An 11,277-nucleotide genomic window follows, 5' to 3' on the forward strand; every position below is an offset into this window, starting at 1 on the left:
CCTGGAGATGGCAATTCTGTGAGCTCAGGAAGGCCTTCAGGTTAGGATCTACTCCCAGGCATCTTCTTATTGTCATTGTCTGGTACATAGTAGGGGTTTAATAAATGTTTACTGAATAGGACTCAGTTTCCAAAATCACTTGTTGCTGACTCCACACAAGCACGTTCCTCTCCAGTGTAGTAAGCAACTGATACAAAAGACAGCAATAAATAACTAAATAAAAGTGGCAAGCAAGAAATGGGAAAACTACTATAAATCCATACTATATTCCTTATTCATTAAAAAAAATAGAGAATGTTTATACCTTTGGACCACATGAGCTGACTTTTGAGTATTATCCTAAGAATATACATATATATACAGGAAAGCCGCCTTCACAAATCACGGCTTTAGTTATTTAAAAAAAGGGGGGGTGGGGGGAATAAACCCAAATGTCCTACGATTGGGGAATTGCTATATAAATTATGGTACAGCCTTTCAATAAAATCAGAAAGCCATTAAATCTCACAATGACTGTCATCAAACAGACAAGAAATAACAAGTGTTGGCAAGGACATGGAGAACAGGGAACCATCATGCACTGTTGGCGGGAATATACACTGGGGCAGCCGCTATGTAAAACAGTAAGAGGTTCCTCAAAAATTAAAAACAGAAATACCATATGATCCAGCATTCCGTTTCTGGGTATTTATCTGAAGGAAACAAAAACACTAACTTGAAAAAATATCTGCACCCCCATTCACCGCATTATTGACAACAGCCAAGACATAGAAACAATCCAAGTTTCCATCCATGCATGAATGGATTATTCGGCCATAAAAAGAAGGAAATCCTGCCACTTGAGGTAACATGGATGGACCTCGAGGGCACTATGCTACTTCTGAGGTAAGTCAGACAGAGAAAGACAAATACTGTATGATCTCATTTATATGTGGAATATTCAAAAACAGAATGAAACAAAAACCCAAGTTCATAGAGAGAACAGATTAGTAGTTGCCAGAAGTGAGCAGGTGGGTGTGTAGGTGAAATGGGTGAAGGTGGTCAAAATAAGTCCTGGGGATGTAATGTACAGCATGGTGACTAGTTATTAATATTGTATTGCTTATTTGAAAGTTGCTAAGAGTAAATCTTAAAAGTTCTCATCACACACACACACACACAAATGTGTAACTATGTGTGGTGATGAATGGTAACTAGACTTACATAATATACACTGTGTATATATATATAGTAGTATATAGAGACAGATGTTAACTATTAACTTACATAATATAAACTAATACATAATATTATGTATGTTACTAATATAATACTATATATAATGTTACATGTCAATTATATCTTGGTTAAAAAATATGGTTATGAAAATACACTGCAACATGGTAACGCAGTTATGACAATTCCAGATGAGAAAACATATATGCAGTATGACTTCTGCTACTAAAAACCACCTAGAATAAGACTGTCTGAAGATGCCAAAATACTGTTTAAATGGTGACGTGTTTATCTTTCCTTGTATCTGTGTTCTTACCTTGTGTTTTAAAAAGGAGGGAAAAGATTTCCAAACCCTTGCTGAATGCCATGCCCCCCACCCCTCAGAAGACCTGGGAACACGGGGGGGTCAGTGGTCAGCTCAGTGCCAGCGTTGTGGACGAACCTGCAGTTGGCAAACCCCATGGGCCCTGTTCTTCACTGTGTACCTCAAATAAACCAATCGTGTCATTTTGACTTTAGGATTCTGTTGCTTGTCAAAATACACCAAGAAGCAGTCCCTCTCTGGCTGTGGAACCTCAGGAGGGGAATTATCCACTCCTTAAGATGTCTTAGGGTGGATAATACCTTTTGACAACCTTTTCAAATCATTCCATGGTTACTAGTTTGTTCATTTTCTTTTTAGCCTTTTCTTGAATCAGTTTAAAAGGTCTGTCTCAGAGGTGTTTCTCAATCTTCTATCATCCCTTAGACCATCTGAGAGCATGCGAGGCTGCCCCCCTTCCTGGATGTCTTCGCCCTCCTTGAAGTACAGACACCAGGGCTCTGAGTGCTCTCCCCTTTCCTACTGGTCCCCCAGTTCACCCCTCCCCCCCACCCCGAGAGCTTCATAACCTCAACTCCCCTCCTCACCAATCAGACCTCTATGTAGGCCACAATTACCTCCACCCTCCATTTGCAGCCTCCACCCTCCCTAAAGCAGGTCCATCTACATATGGTCAGAAGTGCACACACCTTACCTGCGCATGACATTCTTGAGAAAACCTCCCCAACCTCCCTGCCTGCTCCAGGGGACATCAGGAGCCCTCTGAGTTGTCAGAGCACCAAAGACACATTTCTTTTTAATGGGCAGTTTACGGGTGGGTCTCCCTGCAAGATGAGGGCTGATTCATATTTGCAACACCAAACACATTCAGGCCAGCCACCAAAATCAGATGAATAGAGGAGGTCGAGGAATGTTTTCACTTTACTACATTTATCCCCTGCTTAGTACCTTCTCTTTTCAGAAGTGTTATCACCAATTAATCTTTAAGATGTTTTTATGTCAAGTGTTTCTGGCTTCTTTCTAAACTCTCAAAAGCTCTGCCTGCTTTGTTTTAGAGAACAAAATGGACTCAGCCCAGCACACACCAAAGACAGCCAGTAGGCAGGAAAAGTTCCTGTATTACCACAGACTCATTCCAAGGAGGAAAACACAGGCAATTCCCAACAATTATGGAGCCTTGCTCCCCGTGTTCTGTGTAGACTGGCCTGGAACCTTGCAAGGCACGAAGTTTAAAAGTAAAACAGTATTAAAAATTAACGTTGCTTTTAGAATTCTGCAACCTGCTTAAGTGAGTGTGACCTACCTTACAGTGTTGCAAAGGGATCGCTGGGAATTACGAAGAGCTGTACTCTACAGATACCTGAACTAAACGGAACTAAATTAAGTCAATTATATACCATACAAGGACTCAGTATTAAGAAAAGTATTTTAAAAAAGATAAGCATTCACCATCATTGACAAAGGGCTTAAGATCAAATTCCCTTACACAGCTTTCAAGTTAATTTATTCTGATTTTTATTTTAAAAATACTTTGCACGCAAACTGAGGCACACTGGTTTCCCAATTCTCTGTCTGTATCCAGACTTCATGCTATGCAAGGAAACTCCGTTCAAGAAAATCTTTCACATAGAAATTTTCATTTAGGGCAAAAAAGATTGAGTGATATTTTTAAGAGTATGATTAAAAAGAGTGTCCTTTTCCAACAAAGGAAAAATTAAAATGCTCATTCAATGCCTTCGTAGTCCCTATTAGTCTAACGTGGTTTCTTAAATATTAATCAGAGAGCACTCGAGACAAATCCTTTTAGAACATAATTTCTCAATCTGAAACCTGTGGGTCTCCACCAGATTCCTGAATGAATTTCAGGAAGTCTAGGGGGAAAGTCCTTGAAAGTCCGTGCAAAACCACGCATACAAAGCTTTCAAAAATCTCCCATAAAAGCTTGAAACTTCAGAGGTGCATTGGTTTTTAGACTCTGAGTCCTTGAATGCCAGACCGCACAGAAGGTGCGGATTCTTCACCAGGAATCCTATTACCCTATTTTAAGGACTGTTATGACACTGGATCAAACAAAACCATTTCCATTTCACACCTATACATTTTAAATGGCTGCAATCACCATTTTCACCTAGAGAGCACATGTGCTTTTATCCTAAGTCAGAGGAGGGAGTGTGAGTTAGGGAAGCCACTCCCCGACTTGGCCAATGGGCACACACCTATATTACACACAATACGCCCAGCGGGCCTGCAGGCGAGTACGGACAGCCAGACAGCCTACAAACCAGCATGCCAGGGGCTCACCAACCTCGGCTTGGTGACATTAGACAGTGTGACCACATGGAGAATGCATGCAGGATTTGCCTTCTGTCTTCAGTATTTGCAAAAATCCTTTCTTTGCTCATCCACCAGCCAGCCATCCAACCACAATGGTGGCTGTGGGTGAGGGGGGTGCTAAGACCCTGTGCCCAACCTCACCTGTATGGTAGGCAACATACACATGGTACACACACACACGAGAGGGCTGGGCCAGGGGGGCAGGCGAGGCTCAGCTGACACGACGCAGTAGGGGCCCGCCTGGGACCACAAGGGGAAACAGCTTGACCCTGCTCATGCAGGAAAAGATGGGGTTCGCCAGCCACCCACAAGACGATGGGGGACTGACCCAGATCATAAACAGTCCTTCAAAGACAGCGCAATGGGAGAACTGGCATGCCCGCAAACTCCTCTCAGATGGTCACCGGCATAAATCCAAGTCTCCTTTTAAAAACACACTTTTAGATATTGAGCCCCTGCTAGGAGCCAAGCACTTTATGAGGTCTTGCAGCAAAGGCTCCTAATCCATGGGGCCCCTAAGACTGAAAAGTTTCTCCAGGACCTAACAATGACTAGGAACTGGCAGGGGGGCCCCTGGGGGAGAGTGGCGTGAGGGTCTGCCTTTTCCAGCTTCAAGGGATAAACACTGGGCCTCCCAGAGCCTGGGAGGCCCTACACCGTCTACACTTCAGACCTCATGAATCAGGATCTCTGCAGAGCAGCCTGGATGTTGCATTTTTTCAAGTGCCCCAGGGGGCAGAATCACCTAGAGAGAGGTGGTGAAGGGAAGGTGGAGAGCCTGCACTTAAGAGATCTGGTGGCCTGCCACAGCCACTCACCTGTTGCCTATCCGCACAGACAGTCCAGGCTCAAGCCACTCTGGACCCTGGTAATTTCTCCAACTTGCCTCAGGGTCTTTGTATTTAACTCTTCTTCCAAACGCCTCTTTATCTGCCCCCCTCAGTTCATCCAGGTTTCAGCTCAGGGAGGTCTTCCCGACCAATCTATCCCTAACAGTGCCCCACACCTCCTCTTTCCTCCCTACCCACACTCAACCTTTCTTTTCTTCACAGCACTTACCACCAGATAATATACCCACATATCTATAAAGCTCTGTGCTTGTATGTTTCCAGCCAAGAAAATGGAAGCCTCAAGAGAGCAAAGACTATTTCGTTCACTGCTGTTCTCGGACGTCGAGACACTGCCACATACTGTTCAGTGCTCACTCAGTATTTGCTGAAAGAAGGAGGCATGAATGAAAAGCTCTCCCACATGACCGGGAATCACTGCTCTAAGGCAGGAGTCAGCAAACTTCTTCTGTAAAGGGGCAGAGAGTAAATATTTTAGGCTTTGTGGGCCGTATGATCGCTGAAGCCATGACTCAACATTGCCACTGAAGTGTGACACGGTCCTAGATAATTCGTAAAAGCGTGACCATGCTCCCGCACAACTTCATTCAAGGATACAGAAATTTGAATTTCGTGTGTTATGAAATAGCATTCCTTTTTTTACTTTGTTTCAACCGTGTAAAAATTTTTAAAACTTTCTTAGCTCAGGCGTGGGCTGGATTTGGCTCATGGGCCATAGCTGCTTATCAATCCCTGCTCTAAGAGATCCCAGAATGACTGCCTGCCACCCCGGTGCAGGCGGGCTTGTCCTTACACAGAGAACTGCCGAAAGCCACCTCTATGTAATACACACCAGGGAAGTAAAGGCTGCCGTTGACCCAGTCCTGGGGAGCAGAGAGGAGGCATTGACCTGTGGAGACGGGGGGTGCGGGGACATCCACTGGCCTGTGAAGAAGATGTCCTCGGAGGATATGAGCACCCCTGGTTCCCCTTCCTAGCATTCCAAGACAGCAGGGCTCTGGTGAGTGGGCTACGAGCAATCACTGAGTGTGTGGCAGGGCAGGAAGCAGGGGTGTGAGGGACAGATGGGTAGAGAATGCCGAGAACAGAAGGGGGTGGTGAATGGGTGTAATCAGGAGACAGGAACACCAGAGGTGGAGGAGAGCGGGGGGCGGGGGGCGGGGGACACCGGTCTAGGATTAGCCCACACTCCCACTGGAAGCATCCAGGCTAAAGATGTCCACCAGGCAAATGGAAACAGAGGCCCGGAGCCAGGAAGGCCAGCGCCAGCGAGAGGTGCGCGTAGGGTACCTGTGTGAGGCCAGCATGTCAAAGGCTCAACAGCACGTGGCCCTGACTGTGCATCCAGCCGGGCGATGGCCACAGCCCCGGGGAGGCTCCCGACAAGGCCAAGGCGTGCGAGCAGCAAGCACAGTGATGCCGATGTCACCGCCGCCGGTGACCCCACACCGGCCTTTCCCGCTCACTGTTCCTAGTCACGAGGTCATGTTGTCTCCTCCACTTCACAGCCGCAGACCAGAACCAAGAGGAGCCTCCAGTCACCACCCACAGTCTGCCAACACTTCCAAGTGGGAGGCCTCATTCAAGGCCCCAGAGTCACCCCCAACTCCAGTGAAAAAAGGAATCTCGGGTTTGTTTTTTTTCTAAACTTGTCCTCTAAGCTAATCCCCCACCCTCTGAGCCCTGTGTGCGGCAGGTGCTTCAGCTAAAACTGAGAAACACGGAGGTCATGAAATCCTTCAGGGGACAGCAAAGCTTCTGTGCATGCTGAAGAGGGTCCCTATCTCAAGACAGTGAACAGCAATTCCAATCCCCATCTGCTCAGGTCAAGAACACTTTAATTTAGAGAAGCATGCAAATCAGCAACCCTGTACAAATCCTGGGCGCCTTGAGCTCATTTAAAATGAGTATTACCGGCACAGGAAGTTGCAGCAGTGCTAAAGCACATTTACCCTGCAGCATGCATTCTGCTGTGACTGTTTACTGTTCCTCTCCAGGTTTTCTGAGCGTGTTAACTACAACAGAACGCCTCGTCTAAGCTATGACTCACTTTGTGCCAAGTGCTCACTGCAAAGCTGTATGGTGTCACTATGTTTCTCACACAGGGCCTTCCTGGTGGCACTATCTGTCCAAAAATTCTCCTGTCAGGAGATGGGGTCTGTGTGTCCTCCCCTTGAATCTGGTGGACATGGGACCATTTCCACTATAGGGGAAGCCGGAAGTGACGCTATGTGGCTTTGGGAGCTGGTCATAAACAGCGTGCTCTTCCCTCAAGTCTGCTGGCACACCGTCTTTGGGGCCCCTGATCTAGATGGGGTCACAGCCAGGTGCGGTGCAGGTGCTAACAGCCAGTCCTCGCTGAGGTCGTCCTCAGGCGCCAGATGTGCCAGTGAAGAAGTCCCCAGGAAGTACGTTCTCCAGGCCCGGCTGTTTGAGCCGTCCCAACTGAAGTCCCAGACATCATGTAACAGAGAAGAGCTCTCCCCATTTCAAATTCCTGACCCAATGAACCCGTAAAAGCACAATAAAATGATTGCTATTTTATACCCCTAAGTTTTGAAATAGTTGGTCAAGCAGCAAAAACATAAGCAGAATCAAAACAGACAGCAATGTCCCCAGCCCTTTAATCTAGAGATGAGGCAGACCTTAAGTCAACCCAGGATACGGGGCTTAACTCCTCCCCACCTGATGCATTCCCAACCAAGTGCACGTGCACCCTTCCCCACACCCAAAGCACAGCTTTGCACAAACTCATCGCCTTGGTAAAAAGTCTAGATCGAGGCTGCCGCCCTGGGGAAACCCTCCCTCCCCAACCACCCAGGCTGCCTGCCTGACCTGAACAGAACTGTAAATGTGTCAAAGAAAGATGCACCCCTTGCTCACCACTGATGAACCTCAACAATCCTCGTACCAGAACACAGCAAATATTTGACTCCCCTCAGGTAAACTTCGAAGCAGCACAACTGAAATTTTTTCAAACAAGGTAAGAATATACATTACTTTTTTTTAAGATTTATTTATTTGAAAGAGAGAAACAGAGACAGTGCACAAGAGCATGAGCAGGAGGGGCAGAAGGAGGGGGAGAGAGAATCCCAAGCCTGACGCAGGGCTCGATTACAACCTGAGCTGAAACCAAGAGTTGGATGCTTAACTGACTGCGCCACCCAGGCGCCCCTACTTTTTTTTTTTAATACACTACTCTTATAATAAGAAAAGCATTAAAAGAGTTGTTTATATGGAGCAGAAGGTTCAAATTAGGAGATACTCTTCTGTTTTTAATTCTTGAATAAGAAAGGAAGATGTGCAGAAGGGGGGAGATTCAACGTCTCCGGTTCCCACTAAAAGAATTAGAGGTTCAGGGTCAGGCAGCATCATACCTCAAAGGGGAACAGTCACTGAATGGGGATCTTTGCCTCCTGCCTGCCCTGAAGGAACCGAGCCCAAAACCCTGAACCCCACACACCCAGCCAGGCCTCTGACTGTCCTGAGCAGTTAGGAGGAAAACTGTCTCAGAGAAAAAAGGCTACTTGGGGTGGCCGAGCAGCCTCTGGGAGCACCTACTTCTGCGCCCTCCCTGTGACACTAACCCTGTTCTGGGGGCCCCCCGCCCTGGGCCCAGACTGTGGAAGCAGGCAAGATAGCAGCACCTTCTAGGCCCTGCCCCGCACTCCGTGCAAGTCCCAGCTGCCAGGTCCCAACCTGCGGCTATAAAACATTTCAAGTGACTCATGCAGTCTTATAGCCTTATCTAATAAAACTGTACTGACATTCCCATGGGAAGAAATTTTGCCCCAAGATGGTCCTTTTTTTTTTTTTTTTTTTTTTAAAGTGGTTAAAAGGGGAAGAAACCATAGACTTCGCAGAGGACATATGGTCCTCTGAAGAGTCTTTACTACATGTAAAAATGTCGCTATTAAGTGAGAACAGAAACAGTAGAATCAATTTTTTGCTTTTTAAAACTATATACATGTTTAAAACTACATGCAGGTGTCTTCACAGAAGTCTGAGACACATGGGGTAAGACCTTTTTGTACACCTCTGTATTTTAATTTCTACAACTCGTAGGAAGAAATGCTGAAATACATTCTTTAGGTCCAGAGAGGACACTGAGTTGCTTCTGTCCATTCCAAGCAGGGCAGCATCATGGCTTACAAAACACAGGGTGACTTATTAAAATCCTCCAATCTGGTAAGTTAGAAAAATCCAGAATCCAAAACCATTTACTCAACTATCATATCAAAGCACTCTACCATTCTGTTTTAAAAGCCTGGATAAGAGAATCTCTCTTCCCCAGGGACCCTCTTAGGTGTACAGGACAAATAGTTGCTTAGAACAGAGGTACACAAAGTGTGTCCCTGGGGCAGTGGCAGGAGTGTCACGTGGGACCCTGTCAGAAATGCAGATTCCCCAGCCCACCGAGCTCTCCTGAATCAGAAACTCTGGGATGGGGCACAGCCCCTGGGGTTTAATGAGAGCTCCAGGTGATGCCGATTCACCCACAGTATAAGATTCTCTGCAGTAAACTGCCTACCTCTGTTGTTTTCCCATGCTCAAAAGATACCCCATGTTTTGTTAAGAGGACAACAGAGTTAATGCACAAATAAGCCCTCTGCGGACCCTCCCTCCATTGTAGTGCATTTCTAGATGCCCCTTCTTCCTCTGCACTGCCCTCCCTTCCTTCCCAGGCCACTGGGAAGGACATGTGACATGCCCCTTCAGTACATGCTCCGCTCCAACCCTGTGCCAGCCTCTTGCCTGGGCTCTGGCCACTGCACGACCAGGACCAGAAGCCCTCCACTGCGGCCCTCCCACTTCTTCCACCTCCGTGTGGCACTTCTCCTTCCTTACCAGATGTCCTGTCCTGAAAGCTGCTGGCTTTGTCATTTTCCTACTCAAGACTTCCAAGTTCTCCACACGATTTTGATTGCCTGCTCCAATTATCAAAAGTCCTGAGCATGCACCCCAGCACCCCATATATATGTATATGCACACTGCAAAGGCTAAAGTAAGCTAAAGTAAAAAATATATATATATATATATATATATATATATATATAATAGAATTTCTTTTCACTGCCCCCCATGTGAAGGGTTCCATGGGACACACTCTCCCCCACCCTAATGCCAGCCACACAGGATGCCCTCATCCCCAGCACCCTGGCCCACACTCCTCCATCACCTGTCGCCAACAGGCCAGTGCAGTTCTGAACACACTCAACCCTCCCCAGACTTCCTACCCCACTGAATGTCTGGGGGATTCTTACATCATATTTGTGCTTCCCAAATATGAAATAATCAGCACCTTGTCATAGATGGTCTCATCTCTGATAGAAAGCAAGGTGCCGGGCTGAGATAAAGCTTGCTTAGGACTGGGAACTCACGAGCTCAACCCGGCACACTTAGGGACAGAGACTGGGTGTCATAGTCACTCTGCACAGCAAAGCCCTGGCATAACCATAGCATCTGACTTTCTCCCCAAAGGGTGTCCAGTGCTCCCTCCCTTGGCTCCCCCATGCTCAAGGCCCAGGAGGGGTGCCCTCTCCAAACACAGGCCGATCCCAGGGCTCCCCCTGACTATTCTGGGCAGGATGCCCAAAGGACCCATCTGTAGCCGAGACAGTCTTTAAGGTAAAGGTTTAAAATTCTAAATATTGAGCTATCCTTAACAGGTTTCACTTTGATTCAAGAAAGCTGTAAGAACAAGTTTGAAGGGAAGAGCTCTCCCATTGAAAGCCTCAGCCACGCAAGCCTTCCTTTAAGTGAGAACCCACGATATACATCGACCACTAAGTTCTAGGCAACCATTTAGACAAATGAGATCTCTGCATTGAAAGATTTTCTCCATATGTTAACTACAAAAGCAAATCACAGAAAAATCCATGGTATAAAACCATGTACATTTTAAAAATACCTAATATATTTTATGAATACATAATGCAGAGGAAACTATCTAGATGACTCATACAGACATACTAAAATGTCAACCAGTAACTAACAGGAAGGGAAACAGGGTTAGCTGGAAGGGGAAAGAAGAGGGAAAGGGATCTTCCAAATGCTTCCAAATTGTTAGAATGTTAAACCTGTGAATTAAAACTAAGCCCCAAAAGACATATATCAATGCCCTTTGCACCTTACTATCCAAACTGTAACTTACTCTTTTTTTATTGCAGAATATATTTATTATTTTATTTTTTTATATACATATATTTTTATTATGCTATGTTAATCACCATGCATGACATCATTAGTTTTGGATGCAGTGTTCCATGATTCATTGTTTGTGCGTAACACCCAGTGCTCCACGCAGAATGTGCCCTCTTTAATACCCATCACCAGGCTAACCCATCCCCCTACCCCCCCTCCCCTCTAGAACCCTCAGTTTGTTTTTCAGAGTCCATCGTCTCTCATGGTTCGTCTCCCCCTCCGACTTACTCCCCTTCGTTCTTCCCCTCCTGCCATCTTCTTCTTTTTCTTTTTTTCTTAACATACGTTGCATTATTTGTTTCAGAAGTACAGATCTGTGATTCAACAAGTCTTGCACAATTCACAGCGCTCACC

General features: G+C 46.1%; 1 protein-coding gene across 2 annotated transcripts in view; it reads right to left on the reverse strand.

Annotated features, from left to right (window-relative positions):
• UXS1 (UDP-glucuronate decarboxylase 1) overlaps positions 1 to 11,277 on the reverse strand; it is a 96,280-nt gene that overhangs the window by 69,399 nt on the left and 15,604 nt on the right. The window lies entirely within an intron of this gene.

Source organism: Callorhinus ursinus, unplaced genomic scaffold (genome assembly GCF_003265705.2).
Source record: "Callorhinus ursinus isolate GAN/ISIS: 27379988/994484 unplaced genomic scaffold, GSC_fseal_2.0 scaffold10, whole genome shotgun sequence".
In the NCBI taxonomy this organism is placed as follows: Eukaryota; Metazoa; Chordata; class Mammalia; order Carnivora; family Otariidae; genus Callorhinus; species Callorhinus ursinus.